This window comes from Rutidosis leptorrhynchoides, chromosome 5, assembly GCF_046630445.1.
Source record: "Rutidosis leptorrhynchoides isolate AG116_Rl617_1_P2 chromosome 5, CSIRO_AGI_Rlap_v1, whole genome shotgun sequence".
NCBI classification, from domain to species: domain Eukaryota; kingdom Viridiplantae; phylum Streptophyta; class Magnoliopsida; order Asterales; family Asteraceae; genus Rutidosis; species Rutidosis leptorrhynchoides.
This window is the reverse complement of record NC_092337.1, coordinates 99,175,655-99,192,921: the sequence shown is the minus strand read 5'-3', so window position 1 is coordinate 99,192,921 and position 17,267 is coordinate 99,175,655.

Sequence of the window (17,267 nt, the reverse complement as noted above, 5' to 3'; positions counted from 1 at the left end):
CTCTAGTTTCTATTTTGGAGCTTCATTCTTTCATTTCCTCTTCCCGTCCTCAAGCCAAGCGAGCAATGGTCCGGAATTTGTAGGTATGAAATTTCAGAATGAACATAGTTGATGCTCTTAGAAAGAAATGGAAATGGCACAATTTTGATTTGTCAAATTACCAGAATATCCAGAAAGATAGAACTATCAAGATGTTATGTTCTTGATATGTTTGGAGATTGGATAGAATGTAAGAGCCGTGTAACATGGCACATGATGATGGTACTGTGAATCATCACATTTCATTAGCAACTCAACATGACTTACTGTAATATAATGAAGTTGATCAAGTTTCATTATATTATAATAATTCATGCATCAATTCCCAACACTGCTTCAGAACATTCCTATTTTAAACTCGAAGGATTTTAGAACTTAGAAACTAACACAGTTTCTTTTATGTTGTAATGCAGATGTTACTGAGAGATAAATGACCTCAGATAAGAATAGTTGTGAAAATATCTCCAGAAGTATGGAGAATATGTATATCGGAAGATTTGAAGATATCTTATAATATCTAAGATAAGATGATGATGAAGAATATTATTTGAGAAGGGTTAGATTAAGGGGTAGGGTTCTTACTAACGGTTTCAGCAGGTACTGAATCATTTGGATTCTTTGAGGGCAGGTTCAGTCCTTGTATCTGTTCTTTGTTTCCTTCACGGTTAGCTCAATCCATTTTTTTTTCAGTACCAAATTTTCTATCGAGCGTTCCTAACACTCCCTTCTTTATCATCAAACTTTTGGCCATTTAGGCCATCTATAATTTTACTGTTTCCTCTGCATTCAATGCAGCCATATCTGAATCGTCGGTTATCACTCCGAGGTATTTTCGGGCGAATTGTGTTTTTAGATGATTAAACGCTTATGGTCGTATGGTGGAACATAAAAGGTGCGCTGGTAACAATAATTACACATGTATATATTTCGAGGTTATAACAAGGTTGTTTTGAACGAAAAATCAAAATCAATTTGCTGGAGCTGTGACAAAATTGGCTAATTTGGAAAGGGATTGCAAAGTTATTTTGGGTAATAATAACACTAAAGAAATTAACACTGCTGCGTGTTAGATGTTGATTCAGTTTCCGAGAGTTTTCAGGTGCATAACTTTATGCAGGAAATCTTTTTCCGTAGACGAGGTGCGACTGGTTCAACTTTTCGATAGAGGCGTTTTCAAGAATCATGAAAAATTTGAACGCGAATTGTAATTGTCAAGATACGAATGGGGTTTAAGATAGAATCAAGTGGCAAACTTGAAGAATTGTTTAGTTTCATATGTTATAATCAATATTTTAATTCATTTTAATTGTCCATAGTTAGCAGTCCAATAGTCCGATAAATTCATATATAAATTAAATATATAATATTCGAATTAATTAATACATATCGTGACCCGTGTACCGGTCTCAGTGTCGCTCACAACTCAAACCATATATATATTTTGGAATCCACCTCAACCCTGTATAGCCAGCTATAGAGTGTCTATGGTCGTTCCGAAATATATATATAGATGGGTCGATATGATAAGTCGAAACCTTGCATACGTGTCCCGACGGTATGTAAAGTGCGGAAATTAAATAACAGTAAATAAAATTGCGAGAATGTAAATTGCGAGAATGTAAATTGCGATAAATTAAATGTTAGCTGGGAACAGTTAGCCGGAACAGTTAGCGTGGAATCCTTAACAATATTTCAATTAGTTAATCCGTTTGTTTCTAACAATTTTTATTATATCCAATGTTTTCTTCATTATGCCACTTGTTGGATTATGATAGGTCAAAATCCAAACATGAAATTTGAACGGAAATAGGTATTCTGTGGTAAACGGATACGTATATCGGTGATTGTAAATAGGATAATAGATGACCGTTGAATCAGATTTGAAGAATGTACTGTGTAACTTATTAATGTGAATTCTAAATATTCCTCGGGTACTACCCACCCGTTAAAATATTTTCATCATTATCAGTTTGTACGAAAGAATTTTTAATTACAATCTTTATGAAAATATATTTGCATATATATTTTCGTCAGATGTAATTATGGATTTAATGAGTCAATTAGATATTAAACTCATTTGATTTATCGTTATTACTAGATTACATAATCTCTAAAACTTTAGAAATTACATAATCACCATGTTGAACGAGGAAAAAAAAATGAGGTAGAATGATACGTAAAGCGAAGATAATCGACGTAGATCGATGTGTAGAACGAAGTTCATACTCGAAGTACGGATGGTGATATTGAGGCGTGAAATGTTGATATTCGAGGTACAGGTTACGATGTTGAGGTTTACAACGCGGTTGTGGTATAGGGGTGATAAAGGTACTGTCGGCGTTGATGATAGTAGTATGGATTTTGCTACTGGTGCTGCTGCTGATGTTTGTAATTCTCCGCACCAGATTCTCCAAGGCCATTACTCGAGCATGTAGTTCGTTAACTTCTTATATTATGTCTGGATGATTGACGATTGAAACGAGCGGGTGAGTAAGATTCGAAATATAGGATATTATATAATCGTGACGGGATATTTTAGAAATGAGAGGGTAAATGGTTTCTCGAACAGGTTCGCCGGTAAGTGCTTTCAAGTTCATCGTCAAAAGGGCAATTTGGTGTATGAGAAAGATTCTTTGATGTGATATGATTTTTCGGATGTCGGATGATATTCTAGCTATATAGAATATCTATGTATAATACCAAAGATTTCGTAAACTACAGAGAAATTTACGGCATATGTCAGGCAAATCTACAGATGCGCTAGGATATGAATTTTGTCTATACACTATCGATGCACTAAATGCAGTAGGACGTGTCTAGACTTGAGAATGATAGGCAGGTAATTTCCTAAGGATAATAAACAGATGATTTCCGACTAAAAATGATAAGCAAAACTTTTGACAGGCAGCCATGGTCAAAGTCCAGACTCACTAATGCAAGGCCTGGTTCGCTAAGACCAACGCTCTGATACCAACTGAAAGTTGGGGATGCATCCCACTCAGTGCCTTCTCAGCTAACCGCCTGTGACCACTGAGCGTACCTCAGACACTGATTTTACGACCCGCCTCTCGGCAGTACAGCCAACCCTAATAGGGACCGCGAGGAGTAAGAGCCAATGCTTCGTCACAGGTAACACTGTGAGAACCCCCTCTACGATTAACCCGCTAATAAACGGCATTAAACCAGCTCTGATACCAACTGTAACAACCCGTCCTAATCCTCCTGGACGAAGTCATCAACATTTGGTTCCATTGCAATGATCGATTCCAAGATATGTCCTTAACATGAGCAAATGCACAGCGGAAGACTTAATTCGTACCTGAGAATAACATGCTTTAAAAAGTCAACATAAAGTTGGTGAGATATATAGATTTGATGCTAGCAGCGTAATAACTATGGACCACAAGATTTCATATATATAAAAAATATAATACACTCGCAAGTGTATGAAAAGCATTCTAAGTAGTGGGCACCCGGTAACTAGCCTTAACAAGAGTGTGTACCCCTGAGTTATAATAATATGTGCACCGAATCAAGTGCGTTCCGTTAACCTCGAAGTACTAAACACCCGTTCTTCTAGTTTAGTAGTGACTAGAACAACATCTGGGTGGGGGTGTAAAACCCGATAGATCTATCTTTAGGATTCGCGCCTACCAGTTCATAAACCAATAGTTAAAGTTACCAAGCTAGGGGATTTTTGATTCAAACCCATGTAGAACGTAATTTTAGTCACTTGTGTCCATAACGTAAATCATTTATAAAAACAGCGCATGTATTCTCAGCCCAAAAATATTTAAAGTTTAAAAGGAGACTATATACTCACCTAATGTATTTTGTAGTAAAATACATATAACACCACTGATCAAATATAAGGTTGGCCTTGGATTCACGAACCTATATCATTTGTATATTCATTAATGCCTATTCTTGTAATCGAATAACTATAACTTTATATATTATGTAATAAATTTGTATATATATATATATTTGAAAATGGTTTTCATCTTTATAATTGTATATAATAGAAATTCTTAATTTGTTATACACAAATATTTATATAAAGATTGATAATCTAAAACGATACTAATACTAATGATAATAATAATACTTATAATAATTTTAGTAGTTAAAAAAAAATAGTAATCTTAATGTTAATGATAATGATTTTATATTGTAATTAATAAAACAATAACAATATTAGTCTTAATAATACAATAATAATAATAATAATAATAATAATAATAATGATAATAATAATAATAGTTATATAAAAAGATTTATACCCTTTTCTAAAGTTGCTGTAAAAAGAATTGCAGGAGATGGGACTCGAACCCGTGACCTCTAGCTCTCCGTAACACTCCCTTACCATCCAGCCAAATCTGTTTTTCTGTTTTAATACCCTTTTAATTATTTATAATCTATATTCTTTGCTGTTTAGTTTCATCTTCTTCCCATTCAACTCAGACTACTCGATTTATCACCAATCATATCAGAAATTTTAAGGAACCGATTTATAAATGAGGTTGAAAATCGAAAACATATTTTGTGATATCTTAATTGATTAAATAACAGAAGAGTTGAGCAACAGAGAAAAAAATTTGATACACTAATGAACACAAATACTGATTTCGAGTTTTACAAGGTTTCAAAGCCAAAATTCTAAACGAAATATGTTCCAAATCTTCTTTATAAACTGTCTTTATCTTTAATTTATCTCAAAACATCAAAACGTCTTCGAATTTACTCAAGAACAATTTCTTTGTCTTTTAAATTTGAATCTTTAACTTCAAAAATTCGTCCTTAATTTTGTAAATTAATCACGAAACTTTTGAATATAGTTTGAGTAAGGGATTACTAACATAACAACATTCTTACAATTTGAAGATTTAATTGAATTCGAGTTTAGAGAAAAAAAAAATCAAATTGAAACAGGGACATCGCTGAAAGGAAAAAAAATAAATCTTATTAATTCGATTTAAATTCAGTTGCATAAAGACTGTATTTGAGTTTGCGTATATGTTAGGGATAATGGAAAAATTTCCAGTTGCTAAAAATCCTAATTGATCGAATTACTTAAAGGAAAATGAAGATGAATGTCGACAAAACCCAAAATCACGGGTATAATAGGAACAGAAACTGATAAGGACGATTATATCCAGCGTATGTTTTCTTTTTTTTTTTTTTTAAAAAAAATCTGTATTATATTTGTATATTTATAATTTATATTCAATAATGATAATAACTAGATATAATTAATTATAGTACAATTAATTAAAAAAAATTAAAATACTAATAATAATAAATATAAGAATAATAATATTAATATTCAACATTTTAATTATATTAATAATTATAAAAAAATGATACTAAAAATATTTATGATAACAAATACTAATTTGTAATTAAGTTTGATATATTAACATTATATTATATGTATTACTTACTAATATATATATATATATATATATATACACATATTATTTACAACAATTGTTCGTGAATCGTCAGGCTTGGTCAAAAGGTATCTGATTATCCAAATATAGATTTTAGACTTTCTAAACTCAACACTAAGGTTTTTGCTTATCGTGTCGGAAACATATAAAGTTTAAGGTTTAAATTTGGTCGGAAATTTACGGGTCGTTACATGTAATGTTGTTTTCATCGTGTTTACTTATGTTTATTGGATTAGTCTAAGCAAGTGTTGGCTATTTGAAATGTCTTGTGGTTCAGGTTTTACTCAGTCAATGCCACATGTTTCGTGCTCTTGTGCTTCTTGGACGATTTCTTGATATAGGTCCATGTGCTGTTGATCTGGTAGGTTTATCGTTAACATGTAACGTGCTTCTTATCATCGTTATATCACATTGAATTATCTTATAATGACAACTTTTTCTTTTATTGTATGCCTTGTCAGTTGGAATATTTCCATACGTTCTCAAGCTATTGCAAACCACTACGCATGAGCTTCTACAAATTGTGTTCATCAGTACAAATATCCTAACATTTGATAAGGTATGTTACACGAACCTTATGTGTTCATTGACTTCTATGTGCATGCTATCTACTATCAAAGTATTAAGGTTGGAAATGACTAGCGGTCCAATATTGTTGGGTAACAACGTGTTCTGGTCAAATGAGTTATTTTTGGTGTGGGATTTTGGGTTGGGTCCATTGAAACTTTGTCTAAAAATTTCCAAACTAATATCACTTAATTATTAATATAATGTTTCAATTAGATCTTTTAGATTTATGCATTGAAAGTACAACTCTGGTTAGTTTTAGCTTTTTGGTCTTAAGTGTTAGACATTACAACACTAGCCTGAACGATAACCATGAATCTGGCTTTCCTTCAATACAATATGATGACCCTACTGATGTCATTGTTTTGAGTTGATGTCATTGGTCATGGACACCGAAAGGGTCAAGAAGCCTGTATTGATATGATCTTGGTTAATAATGTCATTTTTCACTTGAATGATTGCTGTCTCCTTTACGTTTTCAGCTGGTAGCAATCTTCATAATCCAATCGCTCGATAGGATACACAATTTGAGACTAGTGCTAAAACAACTTTGGCAACCTTTCTCTCCAGTTGTGGTTGCTGCGGATGAGGTTGAATGCATCAGGTATGCTGCCCTATTTTCCGTTTGTTCCTGACGTATGGATTGCGTTATACTTTTGGAATTCTTTCTGCTTAAGATGAATGATTAGATTATCACATGATTTCTTTATATCCAAAACTTCTTTTTCCTTGCCGGAATCTATGATGTTTTGTATTTAAAGTGTTTTAAGACCGTGGTTTTTGCGATTGAACCACAATGGAACTGCAATATGTTTCCTGTGAGGATTTAGTGTCAAATGGAGTTGGTTTTTCATATTTTGTAATTGGTACAGAATATTAAATATTTGTCGGAATGAATGTTAAATACATATGTGCTTCATTCATTATTCATGAGATGCGGTGGTGCCCCATGAATTGTGTATGATTCAAGTTTGGTATTATGTGGCACACTTGCAATTTAATAATGTGGAAATCATAAGGCATGAAAATAAATGATGGTCATGTAACAAGGATATCTAAAATTTTGAAGATTAAATTATGAAAACCTATTTAGAAAAGACTTCTTGATCTCTATGATATATTTTGTCTCTTGGATTTGTGTCATCATCTAACTAATTGTGTAAAGGTTATTCTGGTGAAAGTTCAATAGTTAGATACGGCTTAAATGTTACCTAAAGAACCTTATATAGAAGTGTGAAGTCTATTGTGGGAGTGGATTATAAAGTTTGGTTTTAAGTTCAATAATAAAATATAGGTTGAATGTTAAGTAATGAATATTATAGTGTAGAATCTATTGTGGGAGTGGTATCTAAGTTTATTATACTTGCTCTGTTCAAAAACATTACTTATTAAAGTTGGAGTATATATTGTATATATTACACATGCCCATCTTTACCATGATTCTGAACATGTAAGCTATAGTTATATACAAAATAAACCACATATGAATATGGGTTAAAATGCTCGGGTTATGAACCACATGGTATGTTTCTACGGTGATGACTTAAAGGAAGGTTGTTTTTTTTTCCCTTGGATTGATCAGGTTTGACTTCTTTGTATGTTTTGTATTGCTTTCATATAAATGTAAGGATTAATGGAGGAGTGTATGCATGTGTGATTTGTCCATTCTTATATATAACCATGTGTAAAATGTACGTACTTATCATAAGATATTTGAAGTTTAGGTGTGGTGTGATGCAGGCCCTTTAATGGAAAACTATCCAAGGCTCTGTCATTTGGAATTAGACATCAATGCTACTGTTTTTGATAGAATTCGCTGGAATGGAGATGCGGCTTTTTTTCTTGGTATTGGACCACACAACAACACTGTCATACTGAATAACTTTTGTAAATTACTCTTAGTAATTTGGAGTGAGTCGGATAATTGTGTACAGATAATTGTGTACACATTATACACAGCTTTTGTCAATTTCATTGATGTGCTCATAAATAATATATTATATTTATAATTTTTATTATCAAAACCCGCAAATTTTGCGGGTATTAAGCTAGTAATATATATATATATATATATAATTTTAAGAATTATTTATATATTATATTATATTTATGTGCATAGTTAACTTGTAATTTTAGCTCCGTTGCGTCGCGCGTTGATAGTTGGTTCATGTCCCGGTTCTGGATTTTCGAACGTCTTTTCGTACGATTTAATATCTTGTACTTTGTATTCCGCGGCTTGAACTCTTGTAATTTTTAGACGTTTCTCATCATTAAAGTGAACCACTTGGATTGTATCTTGTACATTTGAGCTTTTTGGTCATTTGCGTCTTCAAATTGTCGTTTTCTTCTTTTGTCTTCGCACTTATTTATTTAAACGAATATTACATAAAAATAGAACAATTACAACTAAAAACTTTACATATTGGAAGGATATTGTGCCTAAATATATGTTCATTTGGAGCACTATCAAATATCTCCACACTTGAACGTTGGTTGTCCTCAAGCAATACATAACTTGAAATAAAATCACACTTCACTCGAATCACTTTTTTTTATTCTCACACTTTATACATAAGTGATTTTGATACAACGGTATACACAATGATAGTAACGATGTGGTTTACAGTCCCACATGACTATGAAAATTTAGATCCTTTAAGGAAATTGGATCTTTATGAAAACATTTGATCTTTTGAAAATTCATTTTAGCTTTTACCCTAGATAAGTTTTCCGGAATAACCCTTCACCGATGTTTGCAAAATATTTTTGTGGGTTTTCTGGGTTTCAGATTTTAAAATTTTAGTTCAAAACTTGCGGTTTTGTGTCACCCACTTGCTAACCTTGTATTAGGAAAGCAACACGTCCAGTATACTTGTTCCATATATTACCTTTCGGTAAACTACCGTCCGGTTGTAAATGGTAGCGACCCGACCAAATCATGTTTGACGGCGCCGACTACTTAGGTCCCGTTACATGGTCATAAGTCTTTAACATGACGTTTGACCAAAATATGTCGCATTCATTTCATAAGTAAAAGGATGTTTCAAGTTTATAAAAGTAGTTCAAAGACTAGTTACATTACAAAGTTTAACGTACGAATGAAACCTATGCGACACAATTTAAAAGTTGTCAAAAGACGCTCCAACTATGCATGTATACTCGACATCCAAGCAAGTATCAAAAAGAGTGCGGAAGCATGTATCAAGTAGCGTTCAAGGACCTGAGAAAACATATAGAAAACTGTCAACGAAAACGTTGGTGAAATCATAGGTGTTTTAGTAAACGTTGCATTTGAACCACAAGATTTAATATAATATGATTATCAAAATCATTTGCATTCCAAAGTTGTTGTTTGTATCCCGGGCACCCAATTATCAAACTTAACTGTTTTGCACCCTTTGCGTAGTGTTAGAACATACACTAGACCCGAAAATATATTTCATCCGCTAACGGTAGCGAACCGTCCGAATGAGGCTCGTCAAGCTCATGTGATCACATAATATAAGATCATGTTTACACCCTGCAAGTGTAACTAATGATAATTGAATTAAGGCTTTTTGTTCAAACCCGTACGTGGAATGTTCGTTTTCGTACTTGTGTTCAAGTGTAAAAGTATGATACGTATATGTTTCTCATCCCATAGTTTAAAGCATAGAAGTTGTTGAAAGATGGGACTATGATCTCACCTTGAGTGCACGTATGAAAAGTACTTCACAGAGTAACGTGTGCAAAGGATAATGCTAGTCTTGACCTAAACAAATAGGTCGCATCAATAACGGTAAACATGATAGGTCAAAGATGTTCAATTAGTCCTATGGCTCGTTACGACTCGATTATGTAGCATGTGAATCAAATTGTCAAGTTTCATGCAAGATACAAGTATAGAAACAAATTAGAAAGATTGCATAATCATTTGGTTAAGTTTGACAAAAAGTCAAACTTTGGTTGGTCAAAGTCAACGAAAAAGTTAACACGTTCGGGTCGGGTCCCGAACTATTTTTCTGAGGTTTATATTCATATATAAGCATGTTAGAACAAGTCTCATGTGAATCGGAGGTCAATAGCGTGCCAAACATTTTTTGTATCTTGACCAAGGAGGTCAGAACCTGGCCACGCCTTATGTTGCGCCGCGACATAGGCTGGCCGCGCCGCGGCACATAACGTGTGCTGGTGCCTGGTTAGTTTCAATTGTTCAAGTCTTTTTCCGAACTTCGATCAAACACAAATCACAAACCGTAAACACTTATGACACGCATTTTATATCGTTGGAAAGCTAATTTGACAAAGAACACAACTAAATACATTTCATCAACCAAAAACATGATTTGCAATAACCGACTTTCCAATATTTAATGCTCAATTAATACTCAAGTTCATATATGCACAAAATAGGATTCGGGAATTAATTGCATACATATGACACGCCGTTTCGTAGGTAATCAAGCATACAATCTAACTAACCACTTACCAACCACAATTCATGGCATTCAATACATTAAATGTTCACATTCAATTCTATCAAACCCTAACCAACAACATCAAAATCACTAATCATGTTTATGAAGTTTTCTAAAACAACCTACACATCAAATTGAAGCTAGTAATGTTAGGAACACATTTAATACATGCATTTATAACATTTAACATCATTCACACAACCAAATCACCAAATCAAATACACCAAAGTTTATGTTCATGCTAGTTACTTCAAATAACAAAATCGAACATATAAATCATATATTCATATTAGACTTGAGCCATAGACACTAATTAACAACTTTATAAGTTAAAAACATCAAGAACACAAAATCTAGTGATTTTAGAAAGTTACCCAAACTTGATGAAATCGGTATGAAATCGAAGAGGAAGTTGCAAGGATTCCAAATATGTAATTTGTTTTCCAAGATACCTGCTAGCTTGGATTTAGATGATGATTCTTTGAAATGGATAATTGAAAGAAAATGGAGAAGTAGTGAAAGAAAAGGAAAATGAAAATGAAAAAGAAGGGAGGTGGGGTTGACTAGTCAAATGCTAGTCACCTCTTTGGCTCTTTGGCAAAACTAGTCCCTCGAGTTCGGTTGCGGGTGCGTGAATTACCTAAACGAGATATTTTTAAAATGCGTATCAACGGGAGATGTTATAAACATATAACGGAATTTAAATAGTTAAACGGAAAAGTAAATGGAAAAAGGCGGGATGTTACATTACCTACTCCTTAAAAGAAATTTCGTCCCGAAATTTAAGTAGGCGTAGTAGTCTTTGTTTCTTCTTCGAAATTTTGCGTTTCCGGAATCGGGAATAAGTGAGGGTATTTTTTTTGCATTTGATCTTGCCTTTCCCAAGTAAACTCGGGCCCTCTTTTGGCATTCCAACGAACCTTGACAATTGGGATTCGGCTTTGTTTCAAAGTCTTGACGAAGGTGTCCACAATTTCAACCAGTTCCTCCACAAAATAAAGTTTGTCAGCAATAGTAAGTTCCTCGAGAGGGATGATGATATCGGGCTCGGCAAGACACTTTTTCAAGTTAGGTACATGGAAGGTAGGATGAATGGAGCTCAATTGGGGCGGAAGATCTAAACGATAAGCAACGGTTCCAATACGTTCCAAGATTTCGAAAAGGCCAATATACCGCGGATTTAATTTCCCACGTTTTCCAAAACGAATGACACCTTTCCAAGGTGCAACTTTTAACATGACGCGGTCACCGACTTGAAATTCAAGGTCGTTGCGTCTTTTGTCGGTATAGCACTTTTGACGACTCCGGGCCGTCCGAAGCCTATCTCGGATTTGAACGATCTTCTCGGTGGTTTCGTGAATGAGTTCGGGTCCGGTGATTTGTACGTCGCCTACTTCGGCCCAACAAAGAGGGGAACGACATTTTCGGCCATATAACGCTTCGAATGGGGTGGCTTTTATACTCGCGTGATAACTATTGTTGTAGGAGAATTCGGCGAGAGGTAAGTGCTTGTCCCAAGCTTTTCCAAAATCAACAACACAAGCCCGTAACATATCCTCTAAGGTTTGAATTATGCGTTCGCTTTGCCCATCGATTTGAGGATGATATGCGGTGCTCATGTCTAAACGCGTTCCCAACGCTTCTTGCAAGGTACACCAAAATCTAGAAACAAAACGGCCATCTCGGTCGGAGATAATCGATAAAGGTATACCGTGTCGGGCTACGATCTCCTTGATGTAAAGTTGTGCAAGTTTCTCCATTTTTTCAGTCTCCTTCATGGCGAGAAAGTGTGCGGATTTGGTGAGACGGTCAACAATAACCCAAATGGTATCATAACCGCCCGTCGTTTTTGGTAGTTTGGTGATAAAATCCATCGTTATCCTTTCCCACTTCCATTGCAGGATCTCGGGTTGTTGGAGTAGTCCGGACGGCCTTTGGTGTTCGGCTTTGACTTTAGAACATGTCAAACACTTGGAAACATAAGTAGCTACGTCCCTTTTGATGTTCGACCACCAATATTGTTGTTTAAGGTTGTGGTACATCTTATTGGCACCGGGGTGAATCGAGTATTGTGACTTATAGTCTTCATCTAAAATAAGACTTCGTAGGTCCCCATAACTAGGCACCCAAATCCTTCCGGCGAAATATCGGAGTCTGGTTTCCTTAGTTTCGAATCGAGAGACGAGAATGTTCAAGAGCTCGTGTGAAACGTTTTCATCCTTGAGAGCTTCATCTTGGGCTACCCGAATTTGGCTATTAAGGTTTGTGTGGATGGTGATGTTTAAGGCTCGGACACGAAGAGGCACCGCTCTTTCTTTTCGACTTAAGGCATCGGCTACTACATTTTCCTTTCCGGGATGGTAACGAAGCTCGCAATCGTAATCGTTTAAGGTTTCAATCCACCTTCGTTGTCTCATGTTTAGTTGCTTTTGATCGAAGATGTGTCGGAGACTTTTGTGATCGGTAAAGATTGTACTCTTGGTTCCATAAAGATAGTGTCTCCACATTTTAAGTGCAAAGACAACGGCTCCGAGTTCGAGATCATGTGTCGTGTAGTTTCGTTCATGAATTTTGAGTTGTCGAGAAGCATAAGAAATGACTTTCGTTCGTTGCATCAACACACACCCAAAACCATGTTTCGAGGCGTCACAATACACAACAAAATCATTGTTGCCTTCAGGAAGTGACAAGATAGGAGCGGTGGTTAGCTTTGTTTTCAAGATTTGAAATGCGGATTCTTTTTCGGTTGCCCAAACGAATTTTCTTCCCTTATGAGTTAACGCGGTTAGAGGACGAGCGACCAAATAGAAATCTTTGATGAATCTACGATAGTATCCGGCGAGACCCAAGAATTGACGAATGTGAGTAGGAGTAGTAGGAGTCTCCCATTTACTAATGGCTTCGATTTTCGTTGGATCGACTTTAATACCTTGGTCACTTACAACATGACCAAGAAATTGAACTTCCTTTAACTAAAATTCACACTTGGAGAATTTGGCATAGAGTCGTTCTTGTCTTAAAAGTTCAAGCACGAGTCGGAGATGTTCCTCGTGTTCTTCTTTGCTTTTAGAATAAACCAAAATATCATCGATGAACACGATAACGAATTTTTCAAGATACGGTTTGCACACGCGGTTCATAAGATCCATGAACACCGCCGGTGCGTTAGTGAGACCAAATGGCATGACAAGGAATTCATAACTACCATAACGAGTTCGAAAAGCGGTTTTGGAGATATCTTCCCCTTTAACCCTTAGTTGATGATAACCCGAGCGGAGATCGATTTTCGAATATACACAAGACCCTTGTAGTTGATCAAAGAGGTCATCGATGCGAGGAAGAGGATATCGGTTCTTAACCGTCAATTTGTTTAGTTCACGATAATCAATGCACATTCGTAGGGATCCGTCTTTCTTTTTAACAAACAAAATCGGAGCGCCCCAAGGTGAATGGCTAGGCTGGATAAAACCACGATCAAGCAGTTCTTGGATTTAACTTTGCAATTCTTGCATTTCGGATAGAGCGAGTCTATATGGTGCACGTGCTACGGGTGCGGCTCCCGGAATAAGATCGATTTAGAATTCAACTGGTCGATGAGGTGGAAGACCCGGCAACTAGTCGGGAAATACATCGGAATAGTCACTAACAATTGGCACATCATCGATGTGCATCTCATCGGACTCGACTTTCTTAACATGAGCAAGGATCACAAAACAACCCTTACGGAGTAGTTTTCTAACTTTAATGCATGAAACAAGGTTGAGTCCGGTGCAACTCTTATCGCCATAGACGATCAAAGGTTCACCATTCTCGATAGGAATTCGGATTGCGTTAAGATCACAAAGGATGTGAGATTTCGTTTTGGCTAGCCAATTCATACCGATTATTACATCGAAGCTTCCTAATTCCATGGGTATCAAGTCAATTTAAAACTCATTACCCAAAATGTTTAACGTACACCCCCAGTAATATGTGTCGGCACTCAATAGTTTCCCGTTGGCCACTTCAATGGTATAAGTGGTATCTAGTGGAAGTGGTGGAGTGCTAAAAGAATGAGTCAAAGTCTTGGATACAAAACTCTTATCGGCACCCTAATCGAATAAACAAGTAACATAAGTGTTGTTGAGGAGAAACGTACCTGTGACTAATTCATTGTCATCTCGGGCTTCCTCGATGTTGATATTGAAAGCTCGTCCGCGTGTGTTGGTGTTGGCTTTCTTCTTCGGACATGCATTTCTAAAATGACCCGTTTGGCCACATTCATAACAAGTACCCAGTTTTGGTGCATTGGGCACCTTTTGAGCGACGGGGGCAGCACTGAAATGTCCCGTTCTTATTGATTAAAAACGTTCCATATTAATTGATTTCGTTGCGAGGTTTTGACCTCTATATGAGACGTTTTTCAAAGACTGCATTCATTTTAAAACAAACCATAACCTTTATTTTATCAATAAAGGTTTAAAAAGCTTTACGTAGATTATCAAATAATGATAATCTAAAATATCCAGTTTACACATGACTATTACATAATGGTTTACAATACAAATATGTTACAACGAAATAAGTTTCTTGAATGCAGTTTTTACACAATATCATACAAGCATGGACTCCAAATCTTGTCCTTATTTAAGTATGCGACGGCGGAAGCTCTTAATAATCACCTAAGAATAAACATGCTTAAAACGTCAACAAAAATGTTGGTGAGTTATAGGTTTAACTTATATATATCAAATCGTAACAATAGACCACAAGATTTCATATTTCAATATACATCCCATATATAGAGATAAAAATCATTCATATGGTGAACACCTGGTAACCAACATTAACAAGATGCATATATAAGAATATCCCCATCATTCCGGGACACCCTTCGGATATGATATAAATTTCGAAGTACTAAAGCATCCGGTACTTTGGATGGGGTTTGTTAGGCCCAATAGATCTATCTTTAGGATTCGCGTCAATTAGGGTGTCTGTTCCCTAATTCTTAGATTACCAGACTTAATAAAAAGGGGCATATTCGATTTCGATAATTCAACCATAGAATGTAGTTTCACGTACTTGTGTCTATTTTGTAAATCATTTATAAAACCTTCATGTATTCTCATCCCAAAAATATTAGATTTTAAAAGTGGGACTATAACTCACTTTTACAGATTTTTTACTTCGTCGGGAAGTAAGACTTGGCCACTGGTCGATTCACGAACCTATAACAAATATGTACATATATATCAAAGTATGTTCAAAATATATTTACAACACTTTTAATACATTTTGATGTTTTAAGTTTATTAAGTCAGCTATCCTCGTTAGTAACCTACAACTAGTTGTCCACAGTTAGATGTACATAAATAAATCGATATATATTATCTTGAATCAATCCATGACCTAGTGTATGCATATCTCAGTATTGATCACAACTCAAACTATATATATTTTGGAATCAACCTCAACCCTGTATAGCTAACTCCAACATTCACATATAGAGTGTCTATGGTTGTTCCAAAATATATATAGATGTGTCAACATGATAGGTCGAAACATTGTATACGTGTCTATGGTATCTCAAGATTACATAATATACAATACAAGTTGATTAAGTTATGGTTGGAATAGATTTGTTACCAATTTTCACGTAGCTAAAATGAGTAGTTTTTACCAATTTTGTTTTGCTCGCCATTTCTTCGTTTCTAATCCGTTTTGAGTGATTTAAGCGGCCACGGTTTCATATTGAACTTGACTTTATGAAACTAAACATAAAAGGTATAGGTTTATAGTCAGAAATACAAGTTACAAGTCATTTTTGAAAGAGGTAGTCATTTCCATCGAAAGAACGACATCTTGATGACTGTTTTGAAAAACATACTTTCACTTTGAGTTTAACCATGATTTTTGGATATGGTTTCATGTTCATAATAAAAATCATTTTCCCAGAAGTATAGCTTTTAAATCAAAGTTTTTCATAGTTTTTAATTATCCAAACCAAAACAGCCCCCGGTTGTAACTACGACGGCGTAAATCCGGTTTTATGGTGTTTATCGTGTTTCCGGGTTTTAAATTATTAAGTTAGCATATCATATAGATATAGATCATGTGTATAGTTGATTTTAAAAGTGTAGTTAGAAGGATTAACTTTATTTGCAAACAAGTTTAGAATTAACTAAACTATGTTCTAGTGATTACTAGTTTACCACTTTGAATATGATAGCTTTTTATGTATGAATTGAATGATGTTATGAACATCATTACTACCTTAAGTTCCTTGGATAAACCTACTGGAAAATAGAAAAATGAATCTAGCTTCAACGGATCCTTGGATGGCTTGAAGTTCTTGAAGCAGAATCATGACACGAAAACAAGTTCAAGTAAGATCATCACTTGAAATAAGATTGTTATAGTTATAGAAATTGAACTAAAGTTTGAATATGATTATTACCTTGTATTAGAATGATAACTTACTGTTAGAAACAAAGATTTCTTGAGGTTGGATGATCACCTTACAAGATTGGAAGTGAGCTAGCAAACTTGAAAGTATTCTTGATTTTATGTAACTAGAACTTGTAGAATTTATGAAGAACACTTAGAACTTGAAGTTAGAACTTGAGAGAGATCAATTAGATGAAGAAAATTGAAGAATGAAAGTGTTTGTAGGTGTTATTGGTCGTTGGTGTATGGATTAGATATAAAGGATATCTAATTTTGTTTTCATGTAAATAAGTCATGAATGATTACTCATATTTTTGTAATT